This window comes from Podarcis filfolensis (assembly GCF_964270895.1).
Source record: "Podarcis filfolensis genome assembly, chromosome: 16".
Classification (NCBI taxonomy): Eukaryota; Metazoa; Chordata; class Lepidosauria; order Squamata; family Lacertidae; genus Podarcis; species Podarcis filfolensis.
Genome location: NC_139620.1, coordinates 32262598 through 32282291, shown reverse-complemented (window position 1 = coordinate 32282291; position 19694 = coordinate 32262598).

Genomic DNA, 19694 nt, shown 5'->3' with positions numbered 1-19694 from the left:
TGGGATGGGTGAGCAACAGATCTGACAAAAAATAATAATAGACTGGTTTCTTGAAATGCCGCAAGCTGAAAAACCTGTTTGCAATCACAGGTTAAGAGTTTGGGCATCCAGCCAAGTTAACACACACTGGAGATGGAGGAGAAATACAAACTGAGTTTGCATTTAAAGCAAACCTACCTAATTTGTGCTTTTCTAAACAGTATGCAATCCAAAACATAGCCATCTTTCAACATTCACACTTCTCTGAAATCTGCAAGGGAATTCTCTCCAGCAAAACAATGTGTACAAAAATGCATGTATTAGGATATAGTGAGCATTAAAATGCATTACGTTAGGGGAAAATTACATACAAAAATGTGTTAGATTAGCGGAAAGAGCTTTATGAAAATGTGTACATTAGGCAAAATCATATGGGGGGAATGTATTTAGTAGGAAAAATTCACACCCCGATGCTGATGAATTTTCGCGAGGAATTTTTAAAAATAATAATAATCACAAACCAATGTGGAAATGTAGATAACTGAACTTAAGATCAGGAAAATGAGAAACGGAGTGAAGCCACAATGGACAGATTTACTCATTCCTCCAACTGTACAACAAAGTCAACAAATCAGAATTGTGGATTCGAGCTCTACATTGGGCAAAAGATTCCTGCATTGCAGGGGATCGGACTAGATGATCCTTGTGGTTCCTTCCAACTCTAAAATTCTATGATTCTATGTGGTTTATTTGGCTGTTTTATAAAACCTGCAAAGCCAGTTCACTCCTGATTGGGCAAACTTCTCAGATTTAAAAATGGTTCAGCATCCCCCACCTCAAAAAAAGTAGACCATCTCGATATGTTTCAACATGCATAGTTTCTTCCCGTTGACACCAATGTAGAGATGGAGGAAAAATTTAGCTACAACCAGATTTTAAAGTGAGTTGACCTAAAATGCACTTTCCTAAAAAATATATGCAAACTGATGCACAGCTGCCTTTGAAAGTGCACTTGTCTGGATTTTGTGATATAGTTCTGCAACCAAATAATGAGTTTATTAGGGAAAAGCAGGTACAGAAATGGATATATTAGAGGGAGGGACATTAAATGCAACGTAAGAGGGGTAATAGATTGCAAAAAATGTGCACATGGGCCACAACTGCGCACAAAGAGAGATGCATATAATAAGCAATTTGCACTAAAACGCTGACAAATTTCCATGGGGACTCGTCTCACAAACTGATGCAGAAATTCAGAGAACAGAACTTAAGAATGGGGGGGGGATGGAGAGAAGCCAAAACTGAGAGGATTTGTCCATCCCTAAATCAATGGAACTTCAGTGTTACTGTATAACTTTGCATTCCTATGTTAAAACAACCAAATAACATAAAGACCCTTCTTCCTAGAGGGGTCTAATAAATCAGTTACCAAGCAGGTGGCAGTGTATCTGAAATCTCTTAGACCTGCCATGATTGTTTGCTCCTAACTTTTCACTTATGGTTTTTTATCAAATGCTAGTCCTACTCAGAGTAGACCCACTGAAGTTAATGGACATGGCCAGTGCTTTTTTTCTTTAAAAAAAATGTTTAGGGGTACTCTCATTTTGACTCAAGAAAATCACCATTTTATAGTTCAAATCAGGAAAAATAAATACAGTAAATGGACAAAAGTACAAAGACTCACAAAATGTTTCAAGGTATGTGTACCGCTGCATCCCTCCAGAAAAAAGCACTGGACATGGCTAACTCAGCTCCAACTGATATAACTCTTTGGTCTACTGGGGCTGCAGTTGTGTGTGTGTGTGTGTGCACGCACGCACGCACGCACGCACGCATATAACTTGATTTACTGGACGGTTGATTAAATTTGGATAGCTAGTCACACTGCTGTCCTTAAAGACCCATTTTTGGTGGGCGGCAAAAAATTAAAAATTAAAAAATGAAACAGGTGGGAGGGAGATGCATCACTGTGTTTGTGAAAAATAGAATATGAAGCGAGCCCAGCGCCATCCTCGACTTTCACAGTGATCCCGAGTTACATCAACAATGGCACAAGAACAAAGGCAGCCACTTCCCCCAGTTCCTGCTCCAATTAGGGATTTGAAGAAATGGAGATTGCACCTCTTTATCTCGTTCTTGTAACATAATCATTGTATTTTACATCTCACGAAAGAAAGGGGAGGGGGGAGAGAGAGGAAAAGAGGCCTGCCAAAGGACATTATCTGGCTCTGGGGCATACATCAGAGGTGATAACATCGTTATTCATGTCAAGAGGGATGATCAAGGCCTGCCTGTTTTATCAGCGATTAGCCAGGGAAGAAAAGCTGTAGCCAGGCTGCCGTTGGCAAGTGGCCAGGCCTTCTAGAAGTATTACCATCACAATCAAAAGGGGGAAGGCAGCGAATATTTCTCAGCCGGGTTAGAGAGCTTCACAGGTGCGCCTGAGGGACTCTTGCCTTTTGTTTTACCCAAGATCTGAAGATGGAAGACGGGAGCCCTTTTTTTACCTGAGGAACACAATCCCTTTGGGAGAGCTGCTGGAGGATGGGGGGGGCAAGCTCATAGAAGGTGGGGCCAGAGACAAAAGTGGACAGAGCAACACAAATCACTTTTTATCTTTGTACAGTAGGCTACTTTATGCTCACGCTCCATCATCACCCACTCATGGAAAGCAAGAGGCATTCTCAGAGTTCAAGGACACGTTCCAGCCAGGCAAAAACACTCAAGGGCTGGCACAAAGCAGGGCCAGTTAGATGGTGGCCTGGGAATAATAATAATTTAGGTTGGCAGGAGCTGGGACCAAACAACACAGCTGGCATGTGAGCCTATTGGAGAGAACAATGTTAAGAGTTATTGGTTTTTTTAAGTGGCACAGACCGGAAATATACTTGATTCACAAAAAGGAAGTAGATTTTGTCTTGACTTCTATGGGTTGTTTGAATCACAAGATGGGAAACAGCTTCATAGGGTTAGACTTTAGAGAAATCTAGTCCAATTTGCACTTCAAAGCAAACTTACCTATTTTGTACTTACTGAAACAATATGTAAACTGAAGAAAAACAGCCATCCTTCAAAAATCAATTCTGAATTTTGCAATGTAGTTTTCCAGTCAGGTAATGTGTACAAAGACTCATGTACTAGGATAACATGGGTAAAATGCATGTATTTCTGAGAGCAATATACAAAAGTGTTATATTAGAGGAAATTGCTTTTCGACAATGTATTTATTAGGCAACATTGCATATAAAGAGGTGTATATTAAGGAAAATGCCTGGCAAAGTGCTTATGAATTTCCATGAGGAGAGTTTGCAAGCTGATGTGGAAACGTAGAGAACTGAAGATAAGAGGAGAAAAACCAAAAGCTGAGAGGAACCAAAATTGACAGACTCTCCCATCCCTAGTTCTGGGTACAAAAAGGTTTTGCTCCCATGAGAAAAGCAATGCGTTACATGACTCAGCAAGCAGTCAGGGAACTAAGTTCCCATCACTGCATTAGTAATTGAGACTACGGTGACATTCTGTGCGAAGGAGCTGAAGTGCACAGCATCATTAGCCTTTGGAAGCCAGGAGCCTGTGAATCATCTGAAGGAGGTAGAATCAGAGAAGGAAGCTTCTGGCAGATCATCGTCATCAACCAAAGATCTTTCTTTCTTTTCAAATGGCTACTTCAAAAGAGTGTGTTTCTGTTCTGATGCATCACCCAGGGCAATGGTGACTCACCAAGTAGCCTCCTACAGGAATGATCACTTGCATCTAGTTTTGGTCAAAATCCAACCATTTCATTGGGGTGGATCAGAGGCCATCAACCTGTTGTGGACAGTGGACACATCTGGGATTTTGAGAAGGAGCCATGTTGCGTGTAGGGGTCGCATAACACAAAATGGCTGCCATGGAGTGAGTGCAAACAAGAACTAAGCAGGAAGATCAAACACTCTCTCATTCATCATTGATTTTTGAGGGGATGTCTACTGAGAACTTTCACAGGTGCTATAGGAGCTACTGGTGGGTGCCACATTGCCGACCCCTGGGCTACATAATGTTCCCCCCTCCCTCAAAATACACATATATATAATAAAAGGAGTCATCTGGTTGGATATTGCTTCAATGACACTGTTTTTCTTTTCATGGGCTTCCTTCCATTACAAGTCCCACTAATGATCACATATGCACAACACACACTCAGGAAATGAGAACAATCTCCTACATCTCTCTTTCAGTAATTTTTGGCACTCCTGATTAATGTGTTTGCTTAGTTGTTTAAATGGTAACAGTCTGACGCGTCCTTGTTCTCTCTCGCCCTCGTTTGCCCTCAGTGATGCCACAAAACCAAATTGGATCAAGGCACATATCATTTCCACAGAATCTTGAAAAACCATTTGAGGGAACTTGGAAGCACATTTTGTGGGTGACAAGAATGGTGGTGTGACTGAGACAAGTAGAAAGGAGATGGATTCCATCCGTAGAAAATTTTTGTCCTCAAGTTAAGGGGTGATATGATAGCCATGTTCAAATATATAAAAGGATGTCACATAGAGGAGGGAGAGAGGTTGTTTTCTGCTGCTCCAGAGAAGCGGACACGGAGCAATGGATCCAAACTACAAGAAAAAAGATTCCACCTAAACATTAGGAAGAACTTCCTGACAGTAAGAGCTGTTCGACAGTGGAATTTGCTGCCAAGGAGTGTGGTGGAGTCTCCTTCTTTGGAGGTCTTTAAGCAGAGGCTTGACAACCATATGTCAAGAGTGCTCTGATGGTGTTTCCTGCTTGGCAGGGGGTTGGACTCGATGGCCTTGTGGTCTCTTCCAACTCTATGATTCTATTCTATGATTCTAAGTTCTCATGGAGTCAGTCTCTTGTTACGGAAACGGCATCTCCCCTTTCCAGGGCTACACACCTTTAATCATGAGCCTGCTAAGCTAACAAGCAGAAGGAGGAACATGGAGGGCTTCGCTCCTCACAGTCCCGTCAAGGCATCTAAAATTGGGCAGTGTCCAGCAGTAAGCAGTAGGGTGGACTGAGACTTCCTCAGCCTGGCTTAAGGGTGGGTTGAGGCCCAATTCAAATGAGCCCTCGTTAACTCATTTATGGAGGGGCTAATTTGAATTTGGCCTCATTGCCGCTGCATTGCCTCCCCAACACCAGCCCACATCGTCAGCCCCACCACACCTTCCCAGGCTTACCTGCAAGGTAGGACTGTAGCAAGGTGAGTGATAAAGCAGCAACCCTCAGCCTATGGTTTATGGCAGTGGTGGGGGAACATTCTGTGCCCTTCTTAGCAACCTTCCAGAGGCCATGTGCTAGTGGGGAATGTGGCCGGAGGAAACAGTGCACAGAACAATGAATGTCACCTCTAAGGGTTTTCTAGCGGTTCCCTCACTGCAAGAAGTTACAGGGAACAAGGCAGAGGGCCTTCTTGGCAGTGGCACCCTCCCTGTGGAACGCCCTCCCATCAGATGCCAAGGAGATACAACTTTCAGAAGACATCTGAAGGCAGCCCTGTATAGGGAAGTTTATAATTTTTGACTTTTTTATGTTTTTATATCCCACAACTTCTCTCAGCTCTTGAAAATTTCAGGCAGGACAGCAGCCCTACCTGCAAAATGGATGCTCTACCATCGAGCTATTATTCCTTTTATTAATCATTTCATAACATTTATACACTGCTTGATTGTGGGGGGACGGGACGCTCAAAGCAGTTTACAGAAAGGCAAAACAAGAAAATAGAGGGGGGAAATTGCACCAATACCTTAAAATATGCAAAAGCTAAACTATGAAAACAGATTAAGATTATCTCAGCTTTCTGAACACCTGGACAGGCTTGTCTAAATGAGAATGCATTTTGCAGGCACTGAAAAGAGTACAGCGAAGGCGCCTGCTTGATATCAATAGGCAGGGAGTTCCAAAGTGTAGCTGCTGTCACACTAAAAGACTTACCAATGCAGAACAGGTATTATGTGGCACGTGCAACAGTCCCAGTTCCACAGATTGAAGCAGTCGAGGGAGTATATATGGGAGAAGGCGATCTTGTGGGAAAACTTGTCCCAAATTGTTATGGGCCAAATATGCTACCTTGAACTTGGCCCAGTAGCAAATTGGCAGCCCATGCAGATCTCTGAGCCCAGGTGTTGTTTATTATGCCCTCTCCCTGCCCCCTCTCCCTGAAACCCAAAGCAAGCCAGCAGGACACCATGCTAGCAGCCAGCATGGTATCAGCACGCATAACACTCAGGAGTCCACAGAACAAACCCCAGGCAGCTATTATGCTGCAATGAGCCAGGCATAATAACTCTATGGCCCTTTATTTAAAAAGCATACCTAGCTGCCTAGATTAATAAAGACATCCTCCCCTCTTCTCAGTTAATATTATTGATTAGATCTGTGTAATGAGAACGGATAGGATTTCAATTTTGGCATGTTAACCTGATTGCTGGAATAATTCAATGCGGATAAGAAAACATCACCCAGAGTCAATTATGTTATGGCTTGTTAAGAAATGTTGACTTTGAAAATGCTTCAAGGGAATACGGAGCTTTGCATCAAGATGATTTCAAAGACATCCCTGACTTGCCATCAAATGAGGGTTTTTGTGTTTCTTTGTGTGTGTTTCTAATTTAAGCCGACTGGTTGATGCTGTGAAAATAAAATTAACCTCCAGCTTTGCTAATATAAAGACTAGCATAATTCCCTTTACTTCTGCTCCCTGCTGAACAAGGCCCCCGGGTATTCCGATCTGAGCTGGGGTCAGATCTGAATAACTGCTAGATACTCCATTTTCAAAATATGGGGAACGGGTGTTATTATTTCTTGTCGTTCCAGCCTTTGGTACATCCTGAAACTATACAGAAATATCCTGAAAGGGTATTGACAAGCTGGAAGGTATGCAGAGGAGGGCAACCTAGTTGGTGGAGGGTCTGGAAACCAAGTCTTTTGAGAAATGGTAGAGGAAGCTGTGTCTGCTTAGCCTGGAGAAGAGAAGACTGCTCCCTGCCTTGCAGGCCTTTATCCACCAGGCCTGGGAGGGCAGGGCCTTGACTGCGTCATGACAAAAGCTGAGGCTGTTGAAGAGGCTAAAGACCATCTTGGCTGTGAGTCCTGGAAGACCTGCTCTCTGCCTTGCAGGCTTTTTCTTATCTGGCCTGGGAGGGCAGGGCCCAGATTGACTCCAGCTACAAAAGCTGAGTCTGCTGAACAGACTCTAGGGTTGGCGTCCTGTGAGGAGGGGGTATTGCTTTATCAATATTGATTTTTGTAGCTTTACTATTTCTGCGGAAATTGTTCTATTTGGTTCCTCACTTTTCAATGTTTTTTTTCACCGCTTAGGATGACATTTGTTGTGTTTTGAATTGTGTAACTTTTCTTTCCCCGTGTGTGGTATAGTGGTTAAGAGCGGTGGACTCGTAATCTGGTGAACCGGGTTCGCTTCCCCGCTCCTCCACATGCAGCTGTTGGGTGACCTTGGGCTAGTCACACTTCTCTGAAGTCTCTCAGCCCCACTCACCTCACAGAGTGTTTGTTGTGGGGGAGGAAGGGAAAGGAGAATGTTAGCTTCTTTTAGACTCCTTCGGGTAGTGATAAAGCGGGATATCAAATCCAAACTCTTCTTCTTCTTCTTCTTCGTGAGTCTGGTTTTTGACTGTGGAAAGGCAGCATACAAATAAAATGATACGTGTGTGTGTGTGTGTGTGTGTGTGTGTGTGTGTGTGTGTATGCCATGTTCAACTACCTGAACAGCAGCCACAAGGAAGATAGAGCAAGCTTGTTTTCTGCTGCTCCAGAGGGCAGGACCCTAATCAATGGATTCAAATTACAAGAAAGGAAATTCTAGCTAAACATTAGGAAGAACTTCCTGTGTTTTGGTTGGCATATTGTTCCAGAAACTGCATATCAGATAGCTTCACCTTCAAATGCAAACTGATCAAATTTATTCCCCTAACCCTAAGCTGCATAGCTGGCTTACCACAGTGTGAAGTGATGAATTTCAACATCTCAAGAGTAGGGGCAGCCTCTAAGAACATTAAGGCCAGAATTTAAAATGGCACTGTAACTACACTACTGGTTCCACTTAACATCTAGCTAATAATAATAACATTAAAGCATTCAGTGAACTCAGAATATTCCTCTCTGTTATGTGATGTTTTAGCTGGTTGTGATGTTGGCCTTCCAGTATAGGAGAAGCCTTGGGGCAGGGAGGGCTTTGCCAGGGGTCCCCTCAAACACATAGGTGACTCTTTCTTATCCAAAACTTCGCATTTCCTCCTTTCTCCTTTTGCTAAAAGGACTGCCGGGAAACAAGAGAGCCTCTCACTTCCAAGAGAATTTGGCAAAAGATGGAGACGTAATTTCTTTTTAATAACCGTAGCAAACTTTAGCCAAAAAAGAAAAAAGAAACAGAGTGTGAACAGTCCTATTATGTCAGCAGTGAAGAATGAGGCCTCATTTCAGTATGTTATTAAATTATTATTGTAGCTGAATCTTTTTACAAATGCCATAAAACCATTTATTCCAAGACCAGAATTGCTGTCTTATTGGGACTGGGCAATGTAGCGAATTCAATTATATATCTCAATGAGGGGTTGAACAGACTTGCCTTTTGTGAAACTATACAGATTAGAAAGTCTTTAAGCCAAATCTATGAAGGAAGAATGCAAAAGCTATAGCGGGAACTGACATTTACTAGGTATCACTATAGTGCTCCCAAATTAAATTAGCTACATTAAAAATTATGAATTTCTCAAAATGATGGTCATTGCTTTCCGTCTTGCTTTCCTCTTTGTTCATCCTTCTTCATATATATGTCCTTCTTTATCCTGACCCTTCTCCAGGAGTCCTCTGTAAAGTAAGACACTTGAACATGTATGTGAAAGCAAGTTCTTTGAAGCAGAAGAAGAGTTTTTTTGCCTGGCTGGAATGCACCCTAGTGCTCAGGTTCCAGCAGGGCCATCTTAAGTATATGCGACACTGGGGTGCAAAGATCCACCCGGCACACACACACACCCAGTTGCCCAGAGTTGTCAAACTTTTTTAGGGGGGGTCCAAAGTTGTCAGCTACAACAGAGGAGCCCAAGGAGGAGGTGGCAGCAGAGCAGGGCCGGGGCCAGGTGCCTGGGGGGGGGAGCAAGCAGAGCCCAGCACAACAACAGTCAAGCCCGAGGTGGTGGCTACGGCGACTGAGCAGAACCGGGCACCTCGTGTGAACAGCATGCATTGGGTGGGCCTCTTGACGGCCCGCCAATCCCAGGTGTGCAGGAGGGCGGAGCCAGCCAGCTGCCTCAGAGCATCGCTCACCCACAGCAGAAGAGCTGTGGTGCTGCAACGGGCTCTGCTCCACTCAGCAGTGGCTGTCGGCTCTTCCCAATCCCCAGACTCCAAATCTTGGCCCCAGACTTTCAGTCTAGCATCCCTGAGAGCTTGGCGCCCAGGTGCCCCGCACCCCTAGCGCCTATGGGTAAGACGGCCCAGTTTGAATTAGTAAGGTTCATCCAAATCTTTTGGACCAGCAGCACCGGAGGAAAAGGTGCTGGAAACCAATCAGGGTCCAGCATCATGACTAGGCCTGAACCAGAGCCTGTGTACATTAGTTGGACAAGGGCAGTCCCTCAATGGTAGACCATCTGCTTTGCATGCAGAAGGTCCCAGGTTCAGTTCCTAGCACCTTCAGAACAATGGATGTAAGTTTTACCTTTGTACTGTAGTCTACCCACTCACATACCTCTCTGTATCCTCCATCAAGGAAGAAAGAGGCATGATGGGAGCTCAAGAGTGCATTCTAGCCAAGCAAAAGCACTCACACTGAGTGTAAATCAGGGCTAGTGATGGGTGCAGACTGCCAGCTATGGAGACCTAGATGGCTGTGGCTCCCAGGCTAGAGGTAGCCTAAACTACTTTGCAGTGTTGTTGTGAGAATACAGTGCAGACATAAAACCATGCATACTGCTGCACTGGGCTCATTGGAAGTAGAAATGTAATAAATACATAAATGGTAGTCAAGGAAGGCCTCAGGTACAGCTCCGTGGCATGAGACTAGGGATGTTGCAAATGCACCTTTGTTTTCATCTGTGAAGCTATGAAGAGAACGGAGGTATTTCAAGTTATGTGATAACAACAGAGAAGATCTGACCCATCTTGTTTGCTGAATCCCCTTGAACAAAACATGCTGGCTTTGTATGATTGAAACACCTTTTTAATATTCTACCCCATCACAAACAGAGGGAAAAAGACATTCTATATACTTTGTGAAATTCCTCCAAAAGTCACTGTTGTTGCCGTTGCTTGAGATTTAAATATATGACCTGTAAGGAGAAGGAAATTTATTTGAAAAAAAGCATGTGGCAGATCTGACAAGGTGTTTGTGATAGAGGGGACTATGATAAATGAGGTGCATTTTGCAGCGTGAAAAATTTCTTCAGCAATGTATTGTGAAAGTGGATCTTTAAATGCTACGTGGCTTAGAAACTTCACATTGCTTTTATTCAAGACTCCTTCAACACTGCTCATAGAGCTGGCTTAAGAGCCATTGAGATCTCAGGGCACATCAGAACATGAGCTGATGCCTCGTACCAACAGAACATTTCTCCATCTAGCTCATAGGTAGGCAAACTAAGGCCTGGGGGGCCGGATCTGGCCCAATCGCCTTCTAAATCCGGCCTGTGGATGGTCCGGGAATCAGCCTGTTTTTACATGAGTAGAATGTGTCCTTTTATTTAAAATGCATCTCTGGGTTATTTGTGGGGCATAGGAATTCATTCATTTATTTATTTTCCAAAATATAGTCCAGCCTCCCACAAGGTCCGAGGGACAGTGGATCGGCTCTCTGCTGTAAAAGTTTGCTGACCCCTAGACTAGCTCAACAACTTTACCCTATGCATCTCTGCAAGCTCTGTGGCTGCCCTCAGGTGTGGTGGAGAAGATATTCACACGGATGGGAGTGTCCATCAGTTCCAGTTTCTAATTTTTCCAAAGTTCAGTTCTCCACGTCAGTTAAAAAAATATTATTATTATAGAGTCCTCATGAAAACCCAACAGTATTTCAATGTGCATTTCTCCTAATACACATCTTTTTGTATGGGATTTTGCCTAACAGACATGCTTTTGCAAGCATCTCCCCGTACGCCATGCATTTGGGTATGTTGTAAGAACATAGGAAAGTAACAAGAACCTTCTGAATCAGGTTAGTGTCCCATCTAGTCAAACATCATGTTAAAACAGTGGCCAACCAGAGGAGGGATGACCATGGGGAGGGGCACAGAGTGGAGAAATGCCATGGAGCATCTGCAGCAGCTCAACCGGACGTCTTCATGTGCCCCAACAAAGCATGGCTCTCCTGTAACCTTCCAATAGTTTGACTTCACCTCCCAAGGTGCACTCCTCCGTTGTCTCCCAAGGCAGAGGGATGCAAACCAACCAGATCCCTGTGGGATGCCTGCAAGCATTTTTGGGATACAACAGCACTTTTGCTTCTGGCGGTTTCCCTATCCTTCTCATCCCTGTCTTCGGCATCTCCTGCACATGCTAAACCAAACATAACAAAAAGCCAGGTGTTGTGGGGAGGGGGGGTTAAGGGAAAGGGAAACTGAGAATGCTCATTGGCTACAGATTGCTGGCTGACATTTGAGGGATGAGAGTGGAAAACGGGGGGGGGCAGTTGAAAGAAATGGAATGGGTGGAATTCTGAAAAGAAGTCGGCTGCACTGCAATATTTAGATGCAGTTCCAACTTGTAAATAACAATCCTGTTTTCCCCAAGAAATAGTTTGTGAATACTTCCCACCAATGTGCTGTAAACCGAAGCCTATCCATCATGCTGCGAAGTCTTAAGAGAAAAGGGGCAGAAAAAATGTTTGTACATCTAAGCCAAGCTACCAACAGCACCCAATCCCACCAGCACCATCAAATCATCAGCATTTTAGATCCGTCATGCTTTCCTAAATGCCAGCATTTTTCTGGATCCATTCCCATTATCATGCAAGCACGCAACCAAAATCGGTGTAATCTCCAACACAGCATATTGTCTCCCAAACATCCTTCCTTTGCCATGCCAAGGGGTTGCAATGAAGGGTTTAAAAAAAACCAAAAAACTGCCCAGATGCCAAAACGAAGAGGAGGAGACTGAGTGAGCATCTGTAGCTTTTTGAGCTCTGAATACATAGATGCATTCGTGCTTACAGCTGTCTTCAAGTGATGTTCGGGTAGAGGTTGGCAGATATTTCTTTAAAACTCTTAAGAATGGTTTAAATACATCCCTGCAGAAGCAAGTGATAAATCTTTGTTCAGAATGCACTGCTTAAGGCTGCCTAGGGTGCTGCCAGAGGGAGTGGGGCTGAATGTCTAAATCCAGCATCTAGACATAAGCAGTTCCAGAGGAGAAGAAGCTGGGGAGGACTTTCTTCACCTGCCCACTCCCACTGGTGGACTCCTGTGGACGAAGGAAAGGCATTTTTTACCACTGAGTTTTAGCTGAACCATAAACTACAAATTTATGTAGGGACGCGGGTGGCGCTGTGATCTAAACCACTGAGCCTAGGGCTTGCCAATCAGAAGGTCAGCGGTTCGAATCCCCATGACGGGGTGAGCTCCGATTGCTCAGTCCCAGCTCCTGGCAACCTAGCAGTTCAAAAGCACATCAAAGTGCAAGTAGATAAATAGGTACCGCTCCGGCGGGAAAGTAAACGGCATTTCCGTGCGCTGCTCTGGTTTCGCCAGAAGAGGCTTAGTCATGCTGGCCACATGACCTGGAAAAACTGTCTGCGGACAAACGTCGGCTCACTCGGCCAGTAAAGCAAGATGAGCGCCACAACCCCAGAGTCATTTGCAACTGGACTTAACTGTCAGGGGTCCTTTACCTTTACCTTAAAACTACAAATTAATTTAAGGAGGATAAGACAACCCTTCCAAACAACCTGTTTATTGAGCATTCACCCTGATTTCTTTGCCCAAAGTTTGCAGTGAGTTTAGACAATGTTGGCCATTTCTTAATAATTCATTATTATTTGTTTGCAGAGAGGTTAGATGATGTTGTGTCAATTGATGGTTTCCCCACATTTTCCAGTGGATTTCCACGCAACTTTACTTATTGGAAATAATCTATTTTTGTGGGGAGGAGGAAAGCATGTTCGTTGCTCTCAGGTGGCTAGGAAGGCCTTTCTGATTCAATAAGTGGTGGTTGATGCCCATTGGACTGATGGGGTGAGATGCCAATGGGAGGGGGAGCCAGAGCCAATCACAGGCGGAGCCAACAAACTCCAGGTTTCTTCCCTCCTCCTCATTGCAGAGTCCCACAAGGGCAACACTGAGGATGAAGCTGACAGCCAGGGTCACCCCCTTGAACTGGTTGTAAGAAAGAACGTGGGAAAGTGAGGGCTACCTGAAGGCAGACTGACCTTGGTGGGGCAGTGACACATTTGCCCCAAGGGACCAACCTTCACTGGGGGGGGGTGAGAGAGGTGCCCACTGAAGTCACCTTGCCGATCCCTGAAGCCACCAGCCCCTGCCCAGTGCAAAAGTGACAAGGTTGTGCTTTTTGTCGACTTAAAAAGATCTCAGGAAGGAGGAGGAGGAGGAGGAGGAGGAGGAGGAGGAGGAGTTTGGATTTGATATCCCACTTTATCTTTTTTTAATATAATTTTTATTAAAATTTTTCATTATATCAATTCCAACATCAAACAAATTTTCACAAATTTCGGTTTTTGGACTTCCATCAGCTTCTCTGTCAAACATCCATATTTTCCCATTTTTACACATTTTCTACGTTTAATATTGCATTTTAATATTACTTTTTCAATCCTCTTTCTGTTTAACAAATATTCCTCTACCTTTCACAAAGCCTCTTTAAATCCCACTAGCGTTGTTTGTTCATCACATGTACTTTTCAGATATTCAGTAAATTTTCCCCAGTCCTCGATGAACTTGTGTTCCCGTTGATATCTAATCTTCCCAGTTAGTTTGTCCAGTTCAGCATAGTCCATAAGTTTCATTCTTCAAGTGTCGGTATTTCTTCCTGTTTCCATTTTTGGGCCATTAATATTCTTGCTGCTGTTACTGCGTATTGAAAGAGTTTATTGTCCCTTCTATTTATTTCACTTCCTATTATTCCTAACAGAAATGCTTCTGGTTTTTTTACAAATGTGTATTTCAACATTTTCTTCAATTCATTATATATCATTTCCCAGAAACATTTCACTTTCTTACACTCCCACCACATATGAAAAAAGGTTCCTTCTTTTTCTTTACATTTCCAACACTTATTACATGTCTTATACATTTTTGCTAGTTCAACCGGTGTGATATACCATCTATATACCATTTTCATAATGTTCTCTTTTAATGCAGTACATGCTGTAAATTTTATATTTACATTCCATACTTTTCCCCACTCATTCAATTGTATATTGTATCCAAAATCTTTGGCCCAATGTATCATCACCGACTTTAGTTCTTCATCCATCGTTTGCCATTCTAACAACATTTTATACATTTTTGACAATATCTTATAATCACTGTTAATTATCTCTGTTTGAAATTTTGATTCTTTTTCTGCATATCCACTCACTTTACAATCCTTTTTAAACATTCCATTTACCTGGATATCCCGCTTTATCACTACCCTAAGGAGTCTCAAAGCGGCTAACAATCTCCTTTCCCTTCCTCCCTTACAACAAACATTCTGTGAGGCGAGTGAGGCTGAGAGACTTCAGAAAAGTGTGACTAGCCCAAGGTCACCCAGCAGCTGCATGTGGAGGAGCGGGGAATCGAACCCGGTTCACCAGATTATGAGTCCACCACTCTTAACCACTACACCACACTGGCTGTAAGATAAACTTGCAGGTGCTGGGCCTCCCCATCAGCCTTCCACGATATAAATGCAGATTTGGAAAAAAGAAAGAAAAAAGCAGGACAGAGAAATTTTCTACATCAGAATATTGAAGTGACAGGCTCTCTGCCCCCCCCCAAAAAAAGTCCTCCAGTGCAGAGGGCTGCCAGCCACCCCCGCTGGTCAGCTCCAAGGACTTGCTTGGCTTTGCTCACTGCATCAGCTGTCACAGCAAATTTTTCACAGCGAACTTGCTCTTTGGGCAGTCCATTAATTTTGTTTTCTCGCTCTCTTTTTCCAGCTCGGACAAATGCGACGCAACACATCATTTCCCCGAACTCCCAAGCGCAGATTTCTCTGTCCCCGCTTGAAATGTATCTCACATGCACCTCCCTCAAGGACCAGCCTATCGGACTACTAAATCTTGTAGAACAGCTTCTCTCTCTCCCCCACCCCTTTCCTTGCTGCAATATTGTTGTTGCAGATCTATGCTCCGAGAGCTGCCACCGCACTCTCCCTAGTGGGCAGCAATGAATAATGTATTCATTACTATTCAATACAAACTCAAAGCAACAGAGGAAGCAGGAGGGAGACCCCACGGGTCACGAAGAAATCATTTGCTTCACTGCCGCTAACCCTCAGGCCCTTTATTACATTTGAAAGCACAGTATTTCCCCCCTCTGAGCGTTAATTCCCTTTGCTCCTGCACAGCTTGCTTGCTTGCTTGGGTTGGTGCGTGTGTTTTTTTAACATTAAAATTGCCTGCACAATAGGCTAGGGAGCCAGTATGAATGGGGACAAGTCTTGTAATAGTGAGGGCGGGGGAGGGCATTGAATGGCAGAGGGTGAAAGGGAAATGCTGAAATGTAATTCATGGCAGCTGAGGATTTCAAGAAGGAAGGAGCTTCTGGTTTGAAGCAGGGTGTCCACTTATGCACAAAGAAGAAGAAGAAGATCTGCATAGCATCTGCATATGTTAATTTATGTGCATAGGTCAGCCGTGAGGAACCTCTGGCCCATGGGCCAAATGTGGCCAACCATGCCTCTGCATCCATCTCTCAGACTTATAGCTGTGACAATGCCTCTTGCTTGCATAGGAACACAGGAAGTTGCCTCATACTGAGTCAGACCATTGATCCATCTAGCTCAGTATTCACCAGCAGCAGCTCTGCAGGACTGCAGACAGGGTTTCCTCTCCCAGTCCCACCTGGAGATGCCAGGGGTTGAATCTGGGACCTTCTGCATGCAGAGCAGATGCTCAGCCATGGAGCTATGGCCCTTCCCACAACTCTGTTGCCTAGATAGTGCTGGAGTGCCTCTGGCTTCTGTGTGGCTGGAATATTGTCTACTGTGCAAATATGAGAGTCACAGCCTTTGTCCCACCCACTTTTCCTTCTTGAGCTTGCAGATCAGAAGGTTGGTGGTTCAAATCCCCACAACGGGGTGAGCTCCCATTGCTCTGTCCCTGTTCCTGCCAACCTAGCAATTTGAAAGCGCACCAGTGCAAGTAGATAAATAGGTGCTGCTGCAGTGGGAAGGTAAATGGCGTTCCCATGCGCTCTGATTTCCGTCATGGTGTTCCACTGCGTCAGAAGTGGTTTAGTCATGCTGGCCACATGACCTGGAAAGCTGTCTGTGAACAAATGCCAGCTCCCTCGGCCTGAAAGCAAGATGAGCGTCGCAACTCCATAGTCACCTTTGACTGGACTTAACTGTCTGGGGGTCCTTTACCTTTACCTACAGCCTGAGACTGTTAATCTCAGGGCTGAGGGTTTGAGCCCTATGTTGGGCAAAAGATTCCTGCATTGCTGGGGGTTGGACTAGATGACACTGATGATCCCTTCCAACTCAACAATTCTATGACTCTGTGGTTCTATGATGTCCAGGTAGGTCTGGAAAGGACCCTTGCCTGAAACACAGCAAAGCAGTTGCCACTCATTGTAGACAACAGCTTCCTGTGTTTCTATGTGTGTTCATGAAAAGGGCCCAAGTTTTAGAGTTACAAATGTGGGAGAAAAATGCCTCCTATCTGCATTCTCCACACCAGTTCCAGAGAACAAGGTCCAACGCCAGCAAACCTTCTGTGCTTAGTAATGTTGGGTTTGTGAACTCAGCTCCTCCAAGGTTTCCCTGTAAAAATCAAAAATGCTTCGTCAGGACTAGAGTGCCAAATGTCACACAACCAGGAAGTCAGAAACCAATGGTGGGTGGAGGGTGAAGGGGGAAATAAACTATTAAAAAATCCTGGAATTGTTGCTATCATGTAACTCTTCCCGTAGATTTAAATCACCCCAACAGGGACCGCTTATGCTTTCTCCTTAATGAAATAGCTGCCATCTATTATGCCAAGGAACGAATTTGTCAATGCAACTTACCAAATTACAAGCCCATAATTCTAGAAACATTAAGCACCTAACAGAAGATGCAATAATTTAGCAGGGAAACTCTGGCTCAGAAGAAGTCAGTCGGAGCTTTGCCAGGAATTTCAATGGAGCAGTCCCTCTCTCTCTCTTTCTCTCTCTCTCTCTCTCTTTTAACTGTCTTGATTGCTCAAGCTCCCATTGCCAAGTGCAGGCATGCCAGCTCTTTAAATTTAGCACAATTCTCATCTTTGTCAAGGCGTTGCTTAAAGCCCTAGCTCCTGAAATAATAAAAGTTCATCTCGCCTAACTGCCCTGTTCAAGGCTGAATACATCAGCGCTCAGGGTTGGTTGGAGTCACCAGGAAAGAAAAACAAAATTAGAGATAAGAAGTGGAAACTGCAGCAAACTATTGCAGAATGGAGTGCTCCTGTTCAGGATACTCCATTCCATTCCATTACACACACACACACGCACACACACAGACGTCAGCATTCCATGAATGCTGAACCTGAACCATCTTCATCAGCCTGTTTTGAGGGAAATTACTACAGATTTTTTGGGGGACGCGGGTGGCGCTGTGGGTAAAACCTCAGTGCCTAGGACTTGCCGATCGTAAGGTCGGTGGTTCGAATCCCCGCGACGGGGTGAGCTCCCGTCTTTCGGTCCCAGCTCCTGCCCACCTAGCAGTTCGAAAGCACCCCTAAGTGCAAGTAGATAAATAGGACTGTTTTATAGCGGGAAGGTAAACGGCGTTTCTGTGTGCGGCACTGGCGCTGGCTTGCCAGATGCAGCTTCGTCACGCTGGCCACGTGACCCGGAAGTGTCTTCGGACAGCGCCAGCTCCCGGCCTCTTGAGCGAGATGAGCGTGCAACCCTAGAGTCGGTCACGACTGGCCTTCGGGCAGGGGTACCTTTACCTTTTTACTACAGATTTATTTTGTACTTCTGCAAACCTTGAGGTTTCCCCAGGTCTGCCAATATGTCTTTCTTGGGCATGACTGGTGCAGTTTTGGCTATATCAGCAACAGCACTCACTCCCAGAACATCGGATCGAAGTTCCTCTGAAGCATAAACTTTGTTACAGAGTGGCAAAAGATCCCTGGATGCATTCCGAACTTACTGTTGTAGAGTTTCGTTTCCCCCACTGCAAGGTGAACTGGACTGGCTGTAAGTTAGAAGGGAGGCAAGTGAGGGGTGGCTGAGGGCAGACAGGGGTTGGTGGGGCAGTTGCCCATTTGCCCTGACGGACCAGCCTCCTCTGCCACATCCTGAATACACAGGTAGATTAATGTAAGGAGCTGAATCATTCGTGCTGGCACAAAGAAAAGGTGACGTGCCTAATTCTTTCATGTCAAACACAGTTTTAAAGGCACATGAGTAGATTTGGAGGGCAGAGAGAGAGGGGAAACCATATATATATATATATATATATATATATATATATATAGTGGATACAATCCAATTATATGAGATGGAGATAGACAGAAGAAGAGAAAGATGGAGATGCCAATAGGGCACAGCCTTATTATAGATCTCCCTGTCCCTACATCGGAGTCCAAGCCACGGTGCTTCGGTCAAACACATCGCCTCTTTCAAAGATGGCAGGAAGCTATTAAAGTTTAAAATGCAATCAAGTGCATAGTGGAGAGGTCATTTTTCCCTTCCCCAACTATGTGGGTGCTTGAAGGCAGGGGGGAAGAAACTATTCCGCAGACTGGGGCAAGATGACAAGAGGAGAAAATATCCAGCTAACCAAAGGAAAGGTAACCCAGCAAGAAGCAGTTGGGTTTGGTGGTTAGAGGTAGATTTGCTCCAAATGTCCCTATTTCTCCAAGACACAATCTATTCACCAGTCTCTGGATTGATTAAGTCACTTTTTAAAACCATTTTTGCCTTTTGGGAATGCCTTGTAAAACTGTTGCTAGCTGGAACCTTTCAGAGTCTTAAAGATACCACTAAAGGGATTAAAGAAAAAAAAGGTAAAGGACCCCTGACAGTTAAGTCCAGTCACAGATGACTCTGGGGTTGCAGCGCTCATCTCACTTTACAGGCCAAGGGAGCCAGCGTTTGTCCACAGACAGTTTTTATTGGTAATGTGGCCAGCATAAGCCGCTTCTTGTGAAACCAGAGCAGCACACGGAAATGCCGTTTACCTTCCCACCGGAGCAGTACCTATTTATCCTCTTGCACTTTGACGTGCTTTCGAACTGCTGGGTTGGCAGGAGCTGAGACAGAGCAACTGGAGCTCACCCTGTCGCAGGGATTCGAACCGCAGACCTTCTGATCGGCAAGCCCAAGAGGCTCAGTGGTTTAGTTAGTGGTATCACTAATGGGATTCCTGGATTTAAATAGCTATTCAGCAATGAAGCTCATAGAGGGTACTTGAGCAGGTGACATCCTCCCCCCCCGCTTTCTCCCCTAACTCCTTCACATGGCTGTTGTGGGACTAAAATGAATAGTGGAGAATAACTGTCAGGGAACTGCCATCGGAGCCAGAGGCAGAGGGAAGGCTCCAGGGGGATGCCGGAGAGGGTCCCAGTAGGGAGA